Consider the following 16,853-nt stretch of genomic DNA (forward strand, 5'->3'; position numbering starts at 1 on the left):
ATACAAATGAAAACATGAGGAGCCATCAATGGCAACAAGAGGACAGAGCACAGCATGGGTGTATGTGAAACAAAATATGACAGGTGAAAATGTGACAGGTGAAAATTGCCATGTGTGGTGCTGTGGCATGAGCGCAGCAAAACCCATTGCAAGGCCTCACCATGTAAATAGATGCAAAGGCAGGGTAGAACATGAAAAGACAGCATCAAGCCACAAAAAGGATAGACAACACACTTAGAAGATATGACGCAGCCAATTGTGCCAACTGGGCTTCCATTCATGTGACATGCATGTGGGGCATAGAGCTGTAGACTGCAGCTATGATGTACTGGAACAATCCTTTGGAACTAAAGGGCGCATCATAGGCCCCTAGCGCCACAGGAACGTCACTTTTAGTGATGCTCCTGTGGCGCTAAGCACTGGGCCGTATTGACAAGGTGGCGCTAACCCACTTTTTGTGGCTTAATGTCACCTTGTAAATACAGACCCTCCTGATCATCACTGTGCGTGGAAGGTGGTGCAATGGGTGTTGCTGCAGGCGTGCCACAGCAACACCCATTACATTTTGATGCTGCCTCGGATAAATGGAATTTTGTCATCTTGAGGCAGGGCCAAAACTCTAACGGCAGCCCCAGGGGTCTATTAGCAGGGTGCAACGAGGAGGAATGCATTTATACCTCCTCCTTTTCTGCCTTTCCAATGTGTGCTGGATTCTGCAGCATGCATAAGAAGAGCAAAATGCCAGAAATGATTGATTATGTGGGGAAGATGTTCCTTCCTGCACATAAACAGTCATATGTAAATGACGCTTTGGCTCCTCTGTGTGTGCTGCATTCAACAGCTCACACAGAAGTGCCAAAGTGCCATTAATGATTGTTAATGTGCAGGAGGGGACACCTTCACGCACATAAACAGTCACGCCCCTCAACACATACATCCTTGCATGATGGTGCAAGGATGCCTGCATTGACACTGGCAGCTGCATCTTGCACCAGTGCGGGGGACAACACAGGGGTGCCCCATATTCAATTACATACAGCGCATCCTTGTGTTACCAAAGTGATGCAGCTGACTATTTTCGCACAGCACCGCGCTGCACCACTTTCACATAAATATGGCCCTAATATGGCAATGAGCCTCAAATATCAAGTCAGTGACGTGACTTGTCAACTGCCACAACACAGATAGGCTGATTTTACACCATCTCATTGAAGAGGATGATGGCTCTCCTGTGGATCTGCCTGTCCTGGAGTACCCTGATGACCTGGATGACCAGCTGGCAACTATCAGCCAAGAGACCCCCCAAGATGTCCGTGTAAACCTCCAGACACCACCTCCAGTCTCAAGGAGGAATATTGATGTAGCAGACATTCCTCAGGCCCCACTTAGCACCCTAAGAGTACGATCTGCCAGCACCGACACAGCAGAGGACTCTGAGGACCCAGGCACCAGCTTTGAGAGGAAAGTGATAGGAGTCAAGCGGGAGAGGGCCAAGGAGGTGCAGGTGGGGATACAAACTATGGGAGCCAGCCTTGAGGGGATGCGGACGTGCATGGTCACGGTAACAGAACAGACTGCAGCCAACCAAAGCACAAACTCCTCAATGCATGGAGTCCAGGAGTGTCTGAGGGACATAGCTGCTGCCATGAAGGAGAGGCCACAACAGCTGCCCTCCAACACTGGCATCAGCGTGCTTAAGGACAAAATGGACTCCATGCACCGGTAAGTGGTCTCCCCTAGGGCAGACATGGCTGCTCACCATAGGGATGTTACAGCTATACTTAAAAATCAGCAGCTCCTCCTTGCTGCAGTTATGCCATATGTACTGCCACAGATGACAGCTGCCAGGAATTGGGAGTCCACATCTCCAACCACTAAAGTGTGTGTGGCCCCCTCTTCCTCCCCACTACCACCATCAAGGGTAGAGGAGGCACCACACACATCGGAGGATGAAGATGTGGAACAGATCATCTTCACCTTTAGGAATTCCTGGCAGCACCAGCCCATTCCACATGGGCAGTGTTTTCCTTTGTCCTGTGCTTGACATCATGCCAGTGTTAGCACTGCTGCAGATATGCACTCTTCTTCAACACACTGTTGACCTTTCTGCTATGGACTGCAATTGACTCTAACTCTTCAATTGCCAATTTATGTTCCCCTACATTGAAATACACTTTACCCAAACATGTCCCATGACATGTCCCTCAACCCTGGACTAGTGATGTGTCACAATTGGATGGATTCCAAGAATGGGGTCACAGACCTGGACATTGTAAATATTGCACTATTACACTTGTTATTAAACACCACCTACGCAACTAGCTAGCATGTTTTTGTGTGTTGTGACACATCTACTATGCCTAGGATTTGTAATGTGTGTAACATGTCTCAAGTCACAGAGTGTCAGTACAAGAGTGCATGAATATGCGGGCACATATCTATGCACATGATACCTACATGATGTAAGTCAATGCTGGTCTCATCCCCTACAAGCAATTCACTGAGTATGTGAAACATGTTGAACACATGTATGCTACACCCACTGCATATAGCAGGAATGGCTGTGAAACAGTTCTCTGGCAATATTGTCAGCTAGGAGTACCAGTAGAACACTTTGGTATGAAACAGGACTCAACCTCATCTATAATTGCCACTGGTCAGTTTAGCAGGATAAGAATGAAATGTAGGCTGTTGTCAAAAGTCCCACAGTGCCCAACATTCCTATACAAAATCCATACAATGACAGCTGAACTACCACACCTATCTGTCCTACACATGGTCAACGTAGTCCCCTTGAGTGGTGGGTACATTGGATGGCAGATGCACAGATAAGTAGATGTGTTGTGGCTGCCAATGTGACAGCTCAGTCATAAGAAGGTGATGAACATGTCAAGAGAGGGATCTGGATGCAAGACGGAGTCCCTAGGACAACACACAATTTTCACTGCACACCCATGGGAAGACCCTGAGACCCAGGCATCTGACACATGAAGTAAGGGAGTACCCAAAATTATTTATTTTGATAGTAAAAAAGCTAAAAATAATTATGAACACTTATCCTAACCTAACCTATCCTAACTATGCATAACCCACAACAGACCAGAACTACTCTATGCTACACTTTACCTAGCACATTTAACGACACACTCTAAACATTCACACCCCACCCCTCTTATATCACAAGGCACATGCAGGACAACATAAACTAAACTACACATTTACTAACTATTACTAAACAAATTTAGATTTTTATATATACTTTTTTTATAAACACATAAAAGCCTCCCATACCTACCCACACAGTAAAACGTAAAAAGTAGAAAACCCACCCCAAACCTACTTATCCTAACTAACACACTAACCTATTCTAACCTACAACTAAACCCCTAATATCCAATAAAAACCTAGAAAAAATTAGGAGGGAGGGGACTGAACTTGGGAAGAGTGCCATCATGCCATTCAGAGGTTGGCCCTTTTGAGTTTCCTCTTAATGTACTTGAGGGTCTTCATGTTCTTAGCCACCTCCTTTTCTATAGAGTCCAACTTATTGTGAACCTGTGTCACATCCCTCTGTAAGTCTGGGATGGCACTCATGTCCATGGAAGCAGGTGTGGTTGGCTGTGGGACAGAAGTAGAGGGTGCAGCAGCTGGAGCAATAATGATGTTGGCAGCTGTGCTTGGTCCACCCTGTGTCGGCAGAGTGGGTCACCCTGGGCTGAATGCCCCCCACTCACCAGTGGATTGCTCTGAGCGATAGCAGTGTGCCATCATCCTGAACCCAGATTGTACTCCCAATATGTGCCGATAGCACACTGCTCTCTTCTGAAAGGCACGGAGTTGGTCGTTATTCATGTTGGCAGCTGTTAAAATAAGACAGGCAACCATCAGTGTCAGCACTGTGTGGGTTATGTACAGACAATTAGCTTACAATCTTCATCGATTTGCACATGCACTCCTACTCACATTACGGATAATACAATGGCCCCGATAGATGAAACAACAATGATGCCTTAGCACCATTTCCTTGACACCATAGCCACCCACAACAAGATTATGAAACAAACTAAATTAGATCTGCATAGATTTGGTACCATGTGTGACAATGTAAAGGCAGCGTCAACTTCACATTGATCAGGGCCACTATTCCTCATTATCTGTGTCAAATTTCCAAACATGCATCACCAGAAACTTGTATCTGTCATTGGGAGTATGGGATGCAGTTGGTAACCATAAGGGTTCAGTTTGACAGGTACACATGCAAGCCTGATCGAAATGACTGCCACCTACACTGTGAGCGTCACATCTACCTACAAATGTGGTTTTCCCACCCCCTGTACCTCAGGGAGTATGGCCATGCAGATCATCATCTCAACTGTCCAGGTCATCCACCAAAGCATGCCCACTCATACATGGTGTCAGGGAGTGGACCATATGTTAGGTAATGACAAATATCACATCTACATTAATCTGTCCAGGGGTAGATGCCCATCAATACCTGATCGGCCAATACTATCCTCACACACCCATGAGCATGCCAGCACACGATTGGACTTGACCTGCATGCACGCCTATTATATTCCACGTAAGTGGAGGACAAAATTAGTGGCACCATGCTGGGGGACAATTGCCAACCCAGTCCTTCATGTACATTACAATACAGGGATGCACCAATTTGTCTTCAAAATGGTGCGTCACTGTATTGTGAGAATGACAGTGTGTTCCAGTGCCATTATTTTCACAGCGGTGCACATCTAACTCACATATGGGCCTACAAGTGGCTTGTCATCATCTTATTTACACAATACTGCCCATTGAGCTCCACAAGCCTCACAAGATCTGACTCTCTGCGCGTACATGGGAAACCACTTAGATGTGACAGAGTGTCACCATCCAGCCTACTTTTATTTCTGATCATTTTCCAGCTCATCACTTCTAGAATTGGGTGCAACACTCATGACTCACTCACACAAAACACTTAAACACAACACAGGACAGACAAAATCACACTTACTGGATTCATCTGGGTCTTCAAATCTTGCCACTTCGCCTATGATGTAGCGGCAGGTCCACCTGAAATATATGGATGGAAAACCATGGTTAGTATCATATCACTGTCACTACTAGTGGACAACATATTGCAGTGTGTACTATTTCAGAGGAGTGAGGTAATTTTCCAGGTTGTGGACAGTGCAACAGGCACACAACTGCACACTCTATTGAGACTGACACTCAGGTGAGTGAGAGCCACACATCTGCACTCTCACACTGGGCCTGAGACACCTGTAGTTCTACACCCTGCAACAACCATATGTGGCCAATCTGTAGAAGATGGAATCCATGGAATGAGGGGGAGTTGGGTGACAGATACATGACACTACCCTTGTGCTCTGCATGACAACTGACTCAGGTATTCTGGCTTGTCCTGCATGGCACACAGAGGCACTTTGTGTAGGACGAGCGGCTACATTTTTAGTCTGCAATTTTCATGCATTGAGTAATTCATGGCTGATGTGTCACAGTTGGCTGATGGTATCAAATGCCCCATTGCCAGTGCCCCCTAAGGTGGGTTTGCCCCTTTAGAAACATAATAGAAGGAATGATGTATGTGAAAAACTGACAATGTTGCGCCATACATGGATTGGCCTATTTTGTTATCACAATCCACTTACATATGTTATGCTGGCCGAGTCTTGGCTTATCACACATGACACAATGCTGGGGCACAGATGTTGCCATGGCCACTGAAATGTGTGACTTAGTGATGGTTGTGCATGACTCACCTAACATCTGACTTGCATTGGTAAAATGGTAGAATGTGTGAACCCCATATCTATACTTGCACAGTGGCACTTCATTCTGGTTGCATGCAACCTGTCCACAAGCATTCCATGCAGCATGCCAACACATCTACTACTGTCATTAAAGTGCGGTGAACAGAAATTAGTTTGCCAATGAGAGACTCACCAACAGGGCCATCAATCACCACACCAAGATGGTCCAGAAGATCCTGCTCCCTGGCCACCAGATCAACCCAGCGATAATTGAGCTGGTGTTCATGGCGACTGCTGTGGTACATCCTCTTCAGGTGGTGGAGCACCTTGCCCCACCGCAGCTACCTCTCCTCCGTCTGGTAGCCCTGTATCACACGGCCACCCACCTCCAACATTAATGGGAGGTAGTGCGCTCCCAGCCACACAAAGCATCCCAGCTCCTCCTCCCCCATTCTAGTCAATCTCCCCCTGCCAGACATTCAACAGGGGTACAGGTTGAAAATGAGAAATAAAGTAGTAATAAACAAAAGTAAGGAAAGGAAACTTAACACCCAAAAAATAACAATCCCAACTAACTCACCTGTACAACTAACCCAGACAGACACCCCACAGCACAGGTAGAAGGTAAAATACATATAACACACACATTCACAGATACTGGGACAAAAACAATCAACTACAACAGAAAGCACAACAGGAGGTACACCACAAGATACAAAAAAGAGCAATAAGACAGCATCAACTCCAAGACACAACCACACAGTCAAAAGAGGTACAGACTGTAAAGAGAAAGTGGAAGTACACCCACTGTACGATGCCTGTAAACGGGATATCCTATTACGTCACTTCTGTGCCCTTGCGTCACGTTTTCTGTAATGCATGTCTTTTTTTGCCTCATCTGATATTTGAGTGAGTATTTCTGACCCATTACTTACGAGCATCTTTTTATATTGATGCATTACCTTTATGCGTTGATTTAACAGTAATCAGCATTGTGATAAGTGCGAAGGCGGAAATCACGCTAAGGGCCCATGGCTCATGTACTTTGCATTTGCGGATGTTTTCAACGCATTTGCTTCTTTTTTTTTTACTCTAGTCCTGATTGTGTGATTTTGTCAATTGTCAATGGATGCACCCTGTATCAACATAAAAATTGAATGGACTGGGCTGCAGTATGGCATTTTGTGTATACCACATGAGGCAGTCCATTGAACAATGTGAATTGTGTGTGATTGGTCTGTTACACCAATGTGTGTGTTAGAGAATCAACAGCATGCAAATATATACACATCATGCATATGTATGTATGTGTGACAACAGTGTATCCACATATGTATGGCAGTCAATACTATGCAAGAGTCATGGTATGTGATTGTGAATTGCGTTCACTTATGTGCTGTGTGCAGTTGTCTTACAGAGCATCACATTTCAGACGACATACACAGCTCAGGTATTGTTGATGATGGCTGATGAATGCAATCTGGCAAATGTTACATGACAAATGTCTCCATATGTTGATCTTGTGTATATGGATGGCTTGTGTGTGGACTACGCATATTTCTGACATGTGTACATATTTGGAACATACTGTGATTGGCGCACTCTGCCTACATTCCAACTATATCATGTATTGAACACGACAGACAGTTGAAAATCATAACATTTTGCATTCTAATAAAAATTAATTTGTGGTGGCCCTGCAGCCCTAGCTGCATATGTTCTTATCCATTCTGATGTGCATTCCACAGATGTGTACCCTGTGACAGGATTGGACCCCATGGAAGTGGCAGGATTGATTTCCATGGTTGTACTGCACAGGCTCCATTTCTCCCATTGCTTGTCATACCTGGGTTAATCTATTGAGCATTGTCACCAATGATGCCCCCCCCTTGTCACACATGCTTCATGCAGCCATTGCAACTCTCACTCTGAGTTGTGTTAGTGGTCTGTTCAGACATTACGGTCTCACCATATTTTAACATCCACTGTCTCATGTGTGGGCCCCTTGTTTACCTCGTATTTGGACATGTTATTGTTGTGTGTGATGAGCTATTGTTGTACATGTTGGCAAAGTGGATGTCATTAATATGTTGTGGTCCATAGACTGTGTCCTTCAGTTGTCACATTCAAGTGATGAGGCTAATTGTGATGTGTGTGATGGTAGCAGTTCACTCTTACACTTCACATGTGATGTGGCTACAGTACTCTTCAGATTAGTGTTTGTGACATGCTCCCTGAGGTTAGACTCATAATCCTAAAGTATATGTTTAAGAGATTGAAGACACCAAAGACGGATTGTGTGAATAAGTGAGGTGTTTATTGACAAAATCTACAAGGTGAGTTACGTGATCATTGAGTGAAGAAGTTTTCAACAATATGTAGTATGTGGTGTATCCCAGCAGCTGTGTTGTGCTGTTCCCCCTGATTTTCTTTTCCACCATCCTCCTCCTCTTCCTCAGGCAGGTCATCTACCTGCTCACATAAGGGGACATTCATCTGCACACATATGTTGTGCAGGATGGTACAGGTCAAGATTATCTTGCAGATGATGTGTGGGGCATTTAGGAGGATGCCTCCTGTGATGTCCAGGCACCTGAATCTGGACTTCAGGATGCCAAAGGTCATCTCCACAATAGTCCATGTCCTCCGATGTCCCTCATAATATGCATCCTCTGCTGCTGTGCTTGGGTTGGGAAATGGGGTCATTATCCATGGCTGTATGCCATAACCCTGATCCCCTGCAAAAGATTTAGGAGTAATTTGTTGTTAGGGCTTGCAACAGGTATGTCATGTAGCATGGCAGTTGATATTAAGAGCTAGTTGTGGCTCATATGTATTTGTGGTTTGGTGTGAGTTACTATCCTTATGCAATCTTTCCTCAGCAGTAGGTTGTTGGACATGACAATCTTGTGGTTGGGTCAAGGACCTGGAACATATGATTTGGATTCCACGCTAATAGTCATTATGTATGTACCATGCGTTGTTTAGTGCACCTTTGTATCAGTGTGCTATCAGTAGAGGGGGCATGACACATCCTCACAACACAATGGGGTCAGATGTAGTTGCAACATGGTAGCACTACAGAGCCTGGATATCCCATCCCTTTTGACATGTGTCATTGCAGATGAGGTGTGACACTTAGGGCCTTTGAAATTGGTTAGTGAGAATGCACTACATGTCTCCAAAATTGGCTGCACTGTCCTGCAACATTTCGACTATACAAGAATGCCCCATGTGTGACATGTTACTTGACAACACTTTGTTGTCCCCTGTGCCAGGTGCTCATGTGCAGCCGTGCACCAACACTACCTACCCTGCACCAGGGTACTTGGCTAGCTGCTTTGTGGAGGTGGATGTATCTGTGGAGGACGATTCACTGCCCTGTACATATGCTTTTTTGATGGCCAATTGGCTATTTCTGTGTGTACAGCAGTGTGCAGCATGCATTTGTGCCACATTCATCTGAGTTCATAGCACAGTCTCCTTCCTTTTTGCAACCTGCATACAGCACCCCTGGGGTGGTATTTGTTGTTGGTACTTCCTCAGGTTTTAGGGGACAGCTACATGTGAGTCTGCATCATCATGCTATGTATTTTGTGGTGATAGACCTGCAGCGAGAAACATTGCACACCCCTTCGACTCTACATACAGCAGGGAAGGGTGGCCAATTTACAATGTGGCTTCAAGTCAAAATGAAATGGTCATCTGCCAAGATGTACATACAGTGCAGGCCATGACTATGGAACTGTGGGCTATTACATTAGTCCCTTGGTGTTCCAGAGTGGCAGCTAATGTTTGTGTCAGCCATGACGTGACCAAGGGTGTGTATTCCATTGTCACAGGATGATCAACATAACTACCAGTGTCTCTTCTATCTTCCAATACATTAATGTGCATTTATACTGTCGACACATGCACAGTGCAGGCTATGGGATGGAGCTCAGCTTCTTAACAAATTTATCCCTTGGCACAGTGCATATGAGGTCAGTGATGCCTTGTTTTCTCCTACTGGATCCCACTATGACATCCATGATCTGCACTGTCTGACTGTGTCTCTGCCCCTTGTTAGGCCATTACTTGTTTCTGGTACAGACATGATGGTGTTGTGAATCAGTGAGTGTAGCATGTGAGGTTGCACTACAGTAGGTGTGGTACTACTTCTCACACATCTGGCACATGGTGTGTGATGGGCATTGATCTTGTATTCCTATGTGTGTGAGACAATGCTTCAGACAGATATCTCTGCACACTACAGGTAAGTTAGGTATGTGTTGATGTGATGTAGTTGATATAGGCGCAAGTTGTGTGGTGTTTGATATTTGTTCTGGCAGTGACTTGCACAGCATGACTTGAAGCATTTGTGCCTCTTTGGAAGTTACATGACATGGGCATGGTGTATGCCTTTGACATGTCTGTACTATTCTTCGTTTGGTGCAGTGTGTGTGATGTGTACATAGTGGGAAACCTGAGGGCACTTGAAGTAGTCTGTGTAGTTCTGCTGTTATCAAAGGGTACATGTCTGCACCTGTCCTTCCTCTGGTGTGTCTGTCAAGTTATGGGTGTGTTACATACATGTGGGTATATGTATTAGTGTTGTGCAATGATTATGCTGTACTGCAGCATGGTGCATATGTGTTATCACCTGAACATGTGTGTTACCCTGGCCATATGTTACCGTAGTGGTGTATGTCTTGTGTGTTCAACATGGTTGGTGTGTTGTGTGTACATTACTAGATTTTTTGACTTACCTACAAGTAGGCCATTTCCAAATTTTCCATCCTGGAATTGTTCATTGATCCTGCTGTGCCGGAATATGTAGGCGTCATGGACACTCCCAGGATACTTGGCCAAAATGTTCATGAATATTCTGCGGTGGTCCACTATGCGCTGCACATTAATGGAATGCGTGTGCTTGCGATTCCGATATAAGTGCTCTGTTGCGGTAGGTAGTATGAGCCACACATGGGTGCAGTCAATGGCACCAAGCACATACGGAAAGCCATGGATTTGATAGAACCCCTGTTTGTTCTCCTGATGCTTTTTCTGGGTGTTGGGGAAGATGATGTGGCAGGGTGGCAGGGAGATGATTGAGTCTAACACCTTTGGCAGGAATGCAGAGAACGACAGCTATGACACACCAGCAACCGTTGTTTAGAAGGAACCACTTGCCAGCGTGTGCAGGACAGCGAGCAGCATTGTCATTGGTGGTATGTTGTGTGGGGTCTGCAGGCTGGCAGCAATTTGTGGCTCAGTGTGGTGCAGCAGATGTAGTATGGCTTGCCAGTTGAGTCTGTAGGTCCTAATAATGTCCAGGTCCCTCAGGCCAGGGAGGGTTGTCCTGGTTCTGAAGACCCTCTCCTGCCTTCTGCATTTCTTTGTGGGCTGTATTGCCGTGGTGGTGAGTGCAAGAGTTGTTGCTGTCCTCTGTGCCGTCTAGCAAGCTATGTCGGTATCTCCTCCATTTTTTCCTGTAAGTTGTAATGTTGCTTTTGTGTGTTCTCCTTAAGTAGTGGTATGTTTGTCTCATTTTAATGCCTGCCCTGACCCAGGCATTACATTTTGAAGCAAATCAGAGTTAACGTCATTTTTTGGGTCCTCCTCCAACCCGTGCGTAATTTTGGCCAGGTGGTTTAATACTGCGCAAGGGTGTTTGAGTCATTTTTTGGACAGGAACGCCTACCTTGAATCTCATTGACGCAAGGAGGTTTCACACGTCTGAAAAATGACGTTCACACCAATATTTTGAGGCTAGACGTGTCTAGCGTCAAAATATAAATATGGTGAGGGGTTTGCACTGAATTAGCGTAAAAAAATTACTCTAATTCAGCATCAAACAGAGTGTAAATATGCCCCTAAATTGTTGCATAGAAAATCACTGATAAAAGAAAAAGACATTATTAATGGATTTAGTTACCCCTTATGACTAATGTTTAGAATAGCAGATTTGCACCCTGATTATTCTTGTTTGGCCACCTTAAGAGATATGCCAAACTGCTGTTCCCACTGTAACTTTAAATATAAAATTGATTTGATTTAGGTATATGAGGAATGAAGTAATTTATTGTCCTTTGAGTTTACAGCCCATAGCACCTCCTGGATTCAGCCTTGGACCAGGGCCAAAAGGGGGAACCAAAAGCAGCCCAGGCAAAAATGCACAGACCAGCCCTGCTCCCTTTTTATTCTTGTGCACTCTCTGTTTCAAACCATCCATTCCCTCTCTCTCCGTCTCTCCTCTCTCTCCGGTACCATTCTAATTGCTTTCGCTCTAATTTTTCCCCTCTCTCCCTCTCTTTCTCGCTCTCTTAAAGCCTCACAGTGCCTGCTTGAATTAACCTCGGGGAGCTGGGGAAAGTTTCAGAGGCACAAAGACTGGTCCAGGCTATAAAAAACAGACTCCAATGGTGAAAACTCAAGGGAAAAATGCCAGGTAGAATAAATGACCTGTTGGTTACTGCCTTGGGCAGTTCCATCTCGCTATCCTGTAAGTAAAGTGCTTACAGGGGTATTTGGACAACACTTTGAGCATCTGCAGAAGAGGGGTCCTGGAGGGCAAGGTGTGACATGCCCCTACTGATACAACTGATTGCCCTAGGGACAGAACCTAAGAACCTGAATTCTCATTTCAGGTATCTTAGGAGATTTCTTTATAAAACTGTCTGTTATTTTGGGACAGCTCTCTGCTGATAAGATTATCTAGTGTAGGACATTTCACTGTAAATAGATCAGGTATTTTAGGATTTTCTGTGTGGATTTAGCGAAGGTTGTGGGGCATTCCTCTCTTTACTGGATGATTGAACAGTACATCTCCTATCTTTTCTGAATGAGGTAAATTTGTTCTGTGGTCTTTTATGGTATCTTCCTAGGCAGGGCTGTTGAATGTCATGTTTGTCACTGATCAGTAGCATGAGACAACTTTGGCTTAATTCATTCATGAGTTCCATTCATTCAATCCTCTATTAAGGTATATATTATTTATGTGATCATTTATTTGGAGATTTTGCTTAATGTGGCATGTTTCCTTGCATTTGATTCATATTGTTCAAGGTCTAAGATACATGGGATTGTTGTAGCATTTTTTATCCTTTGCAGGAATCAAATGCTCACTGAGGTCAACTGACCTTTTGACCCGGTAAGTAGTGTGGTAGAACCATCAACAAAATTTCAGTACCAACTCAAACAATTTAAACACAATGACCAATGTGGACATCTAAAGAAATCTCCAATCAGGAATAAAGATAATAGGTTTGTTACAAACACAAGCAGCTCAAAGCCCTGTAGACAGCATGCAAAACCAAGTTATAAAGATTCATATTCAATAAGGGTTGCCCGAGGCGTCGAAATAGATTCAGGCAAACTAACACTAATAAAACTAAGCTTTCAAGAAGAATAATGCATGACATCAATAACAATATCTGAGACACTGAAATAATGAGTTGCTCAGAGTCCACAATCATTAGTCAATTCAAATTCAGCAATAATCTTTGGATGGGCACGGGTCAATCTTACAGCTAACCAAATCAGGAAAATACATGTGTAGTGAGAAACACATAAATGTAAAATACAAAATGCATAAAAATGACAAATATAATGTGGAAAAAGATCATCTCAGGCTGCAGATCACTAACTAAGCTTGGGAAAAGACAAATAAAAAAAGAAAGAAAGCGTCAGCATCTCAGAAGCTTGGTCAAGAGTCTTCTGAATGGGAAAAATAAAAGGATTTCAAAACCTGAAAGGACATTTCAAAGGTAAGGGCAAATGGCAGAGAGGAAGATACCTCCCCAAGGGTACAGCATTCAGGGAATCTTCATCAGCAAAATTATCAGGATCAGCAAGCATTAGGATAGCATCTGGTGAAGGCAAGAATCTGCTCGGGACTGCTAAAATTTGAGATGTCCATCAGTATTTTAAAATTCACAAACCATTCTGATTCAACAAAGGTATCACCTCATGTCACATTGAATAGACATAATCAAATGGGAAATAATCGTATGACTCCAAATTGAAACAGTCCAATTTCTTCCCAGGTCTGTCATGGTAACATCTTCCATACGTGTGACTCGGCGCCCGTTTGAAACAATTGTATACAAAACTAGTCCATGTCTCACACTGTTCTTCCGTCAAGGACACTAAGCTACATTCTCTCTATAATTAAACAATATAATCTATTACCAATGAGCTAAAGTTCTTATGAGAACATAACCTAGCAGAAAGTTCATATTAGGAAGTGAATCAGCACTTATACTACAATCACAAATTACAAGCTTCAACAGGCTTCACTCATACTAATGGAAGAGAACATATAAAATGCTTTAAATAAGTACTGTTAGACTTTTCATCCTTGGCGTGGTCTCCCTTAACTTTTTGCCTCCGTTCCCCAGGTTATTGATGTGTGTTGGATTCTGATTTTGCTATTTTTATTACTCTGGGCACTTTACCACTGCTAACCAGTGCTAAAGTGCAAGTGCTCCTGTTTAAAATGTGTATGTAATTGGTTCTCCATGATTGGCATATTTGTTTTACTGTTAAGTCCCTAGTAAAGTGCACTAGAGGTGCCCAGGGCCTGTAAATCAAATGTTACTAGTGGGCCTGCAGCACTGGTTGTGCCACCCACTCAAGTAACACTGTAATCATGTCTCAGACCTGCCACTGCAGTGTCTGTGTGTGTAAATGTGCACTGTAAATTCGACTTGGCAAGTGTACCCACTTGCCAGGCCTAAACCTTCCCTTTTCTTACATGTAAGGCCACCCCTAAGGTAGGCCCTAGGTAGCCCCAAGGGCAGGGTGCAGTGTATGGTTAAGGTAGGACATATAGGTGGTCATTACAACCCTGGCGGTCGGTGTTAAAGCAGCGGTAAGATCGCCAACAGGCCGGAGGTAAAAAAAATGGAATTTTGACCGTGGCGGAAACCGCCAACAAAGACAGCCACTCTAACACTCCGACCGCCATGGCGGTACAGACAAACAGCTTGGCGGTCACCACCAACAGACAGACGGAAGACAAAGTACCGCCCACAGTATCACAACCTACCGGATAAAAACATGGCGGAAACAGGTTTTTTTTAAGGGAAAACGCTCACCTCTACACACTCCACGAGGAACGACGACACCATGGACCCAGAACTCTAAATCCTTCCCGCGATATTCTTCCTGCTCCTGTACCAGGAGCACCAACGCCGGCGGCAAAGACCACGGTGAGTACTGCAACTACGACACAGGGGAGGGAAAAAACAGGGACACGCAACACACAACACCCCCACCCTCACCCACTACAACACACACACTAATGCATATCTATACATTATAGTAACACCCCCCAACCCCCCTGGAAGAATGCAAAGACAAAAGGAAATGAGTGTAACCATTGGAATATATTAAAAGGCAGTACGCAAATATGTACATATAAACACTATTTACAAAATATACACCAAGAATAGTAGTCCAGGTATTGCACCATTCATAGTCCGTGGACCACTGGGCCTAAAATGCATGGGCGAGGCCCACACACGATACCAGATCAAAACAGAGAGAACACTGCAGGGGCATCAGATAGAAATACAACAGGCACCTCAGGGGGAAGGGAAGGGGGGCACCTCAGCCGGATGAGTGCATGACGCCAGATGCACGAGGGGGCTCAATGCCCAATGATGTATCCTGGGGAGTGCAAAGCCACAGTCTCTCAAGTCCATACAGTGGGTGGTTTTCCCACTGTTCAATCCTGGGGAGTGCAAAGCCACAGTCTCACAAGTCCATACAGTGGGTGGTTTGCCCACTGTTCAATCCTGGGGAGTGCAGAGCCACAGTCTCTCAGGTAGATGCCTTTCTCCAGTGGTTCTGGAGGGGGACTGGTGCCCAGAGTGCTTCATCCTGGCAAGGACAGAGGTAGTGGATGCATGTCTTCACTGGTTCTGGAGGGGGACTGGTGCCCAGAGTGCTTCATCCTCTGAAGGATTGAGGTAGTGGATGCATGTCTCCACTGTTTCTGGAGGGGGACTGGTGCCCAGAGTGCTTCATCCTGGCAAGGACAGAGGTAGTGGATGCATGTCTCCACTTGTTCTGGAGGGGGACTGGTGCCCAGAGTACTTCATCTTGGCAAGGACAAAGGTAGTGGATGCATGTCTCCACTGGTTCTGGAGGGGGACTGGTGCCCAGAGTGCTTCATCCTGTGAAGGATTGAGGTAGTGGATGCATGTCTCCACTGGTTCTGGAGGGGGAGTGGTGCCCAGAGTGCTTCATCCTGGCAAGGACAGAGGTAGTGGATGCATGTCTCCACTGGTTCTGGAGGGGGACTGGTGCCCAGAGTGCTTCATCCTGGCAAGGACAGAGGTAGTGGATGCATGTCTCCACTGGTTCTGGAGGGGGACTGGTGCCCAGAGTGCTTCATCCTGTGAAGGATTGAGGTAGTGGATGCATGTCTCCACTGGTTCTGGAGGGGGACTGGTGCCCAGAGTGCTTCATCCTGGCAAGGACAGATGTAGTGGATGCATGTCTCCACTGGTTCTGGAGGGGGACTGGTGCCCAGAGTGCATCACTCACCCCGTGACGGTCACAGTTGCGTCGGTGCCCCTGCCGCTCATGGGCTAGCGGTGCTTGAGTTGGCGGTGTCCTGTTCAGCGGTGCTTGAGCCTGGCGGTGCCCTGTTCAGCGGTGCTCGAGCTTGGCGGTGCCCTGTTCAGCGGTGCTCGAGCTTGGCGGTGCCCTGTTCAGCGGTGCTTGACCTGGCGGTGCCCTGTTCAGCGGTGCTAGAGCCTGGCGGTGCTCTGTTCAGCGGTGCTTGAGTTGGCGGTGCCCTGTTCAGCGGTGCTTGAGTTGGCGGTGCCCTGTTCAGCGGTGCTCGAGCTTGGCGGTGCCCTGTTCAGCGGTGCTTGACCTGGCGGTGCCCTGTTCAGCTGTGCTCGAGCTTGGCGGTGCCCTGTTCAGCGTTGCTTGACTTGGCGGTGCCCTGTTCAGCGGTGCATGAGTTGGCGGTGTCCTGTTCAGCGGTGCTTGAGCCTGGCGGTGCCCTGTTCAGCGGTGCTTGAGTTGGCGGTGCCCTGTTCAGTGGTGCTCGAGCTAGGCGGTGCCCTGTTCAGCGGTGCTTGACCT

The sequence above is a fragment of the Pleurodeles waltl genome, chromosome 3_1 (genome assembly GCF_031143425.1).
Source record: "Pleurodeles waltl isolate 20211129_DDA chromosome 3_1, aPleWal1.hap1.20221129, whole genome shotgun sequence".
In the NCBI taxonomy this organism is placed as follows: Eukaryota; Metazoa; Chordata; class Amphibia; order Caudata; family Salamandridae; genus Pleurodeles; species Pleurodeles waltl.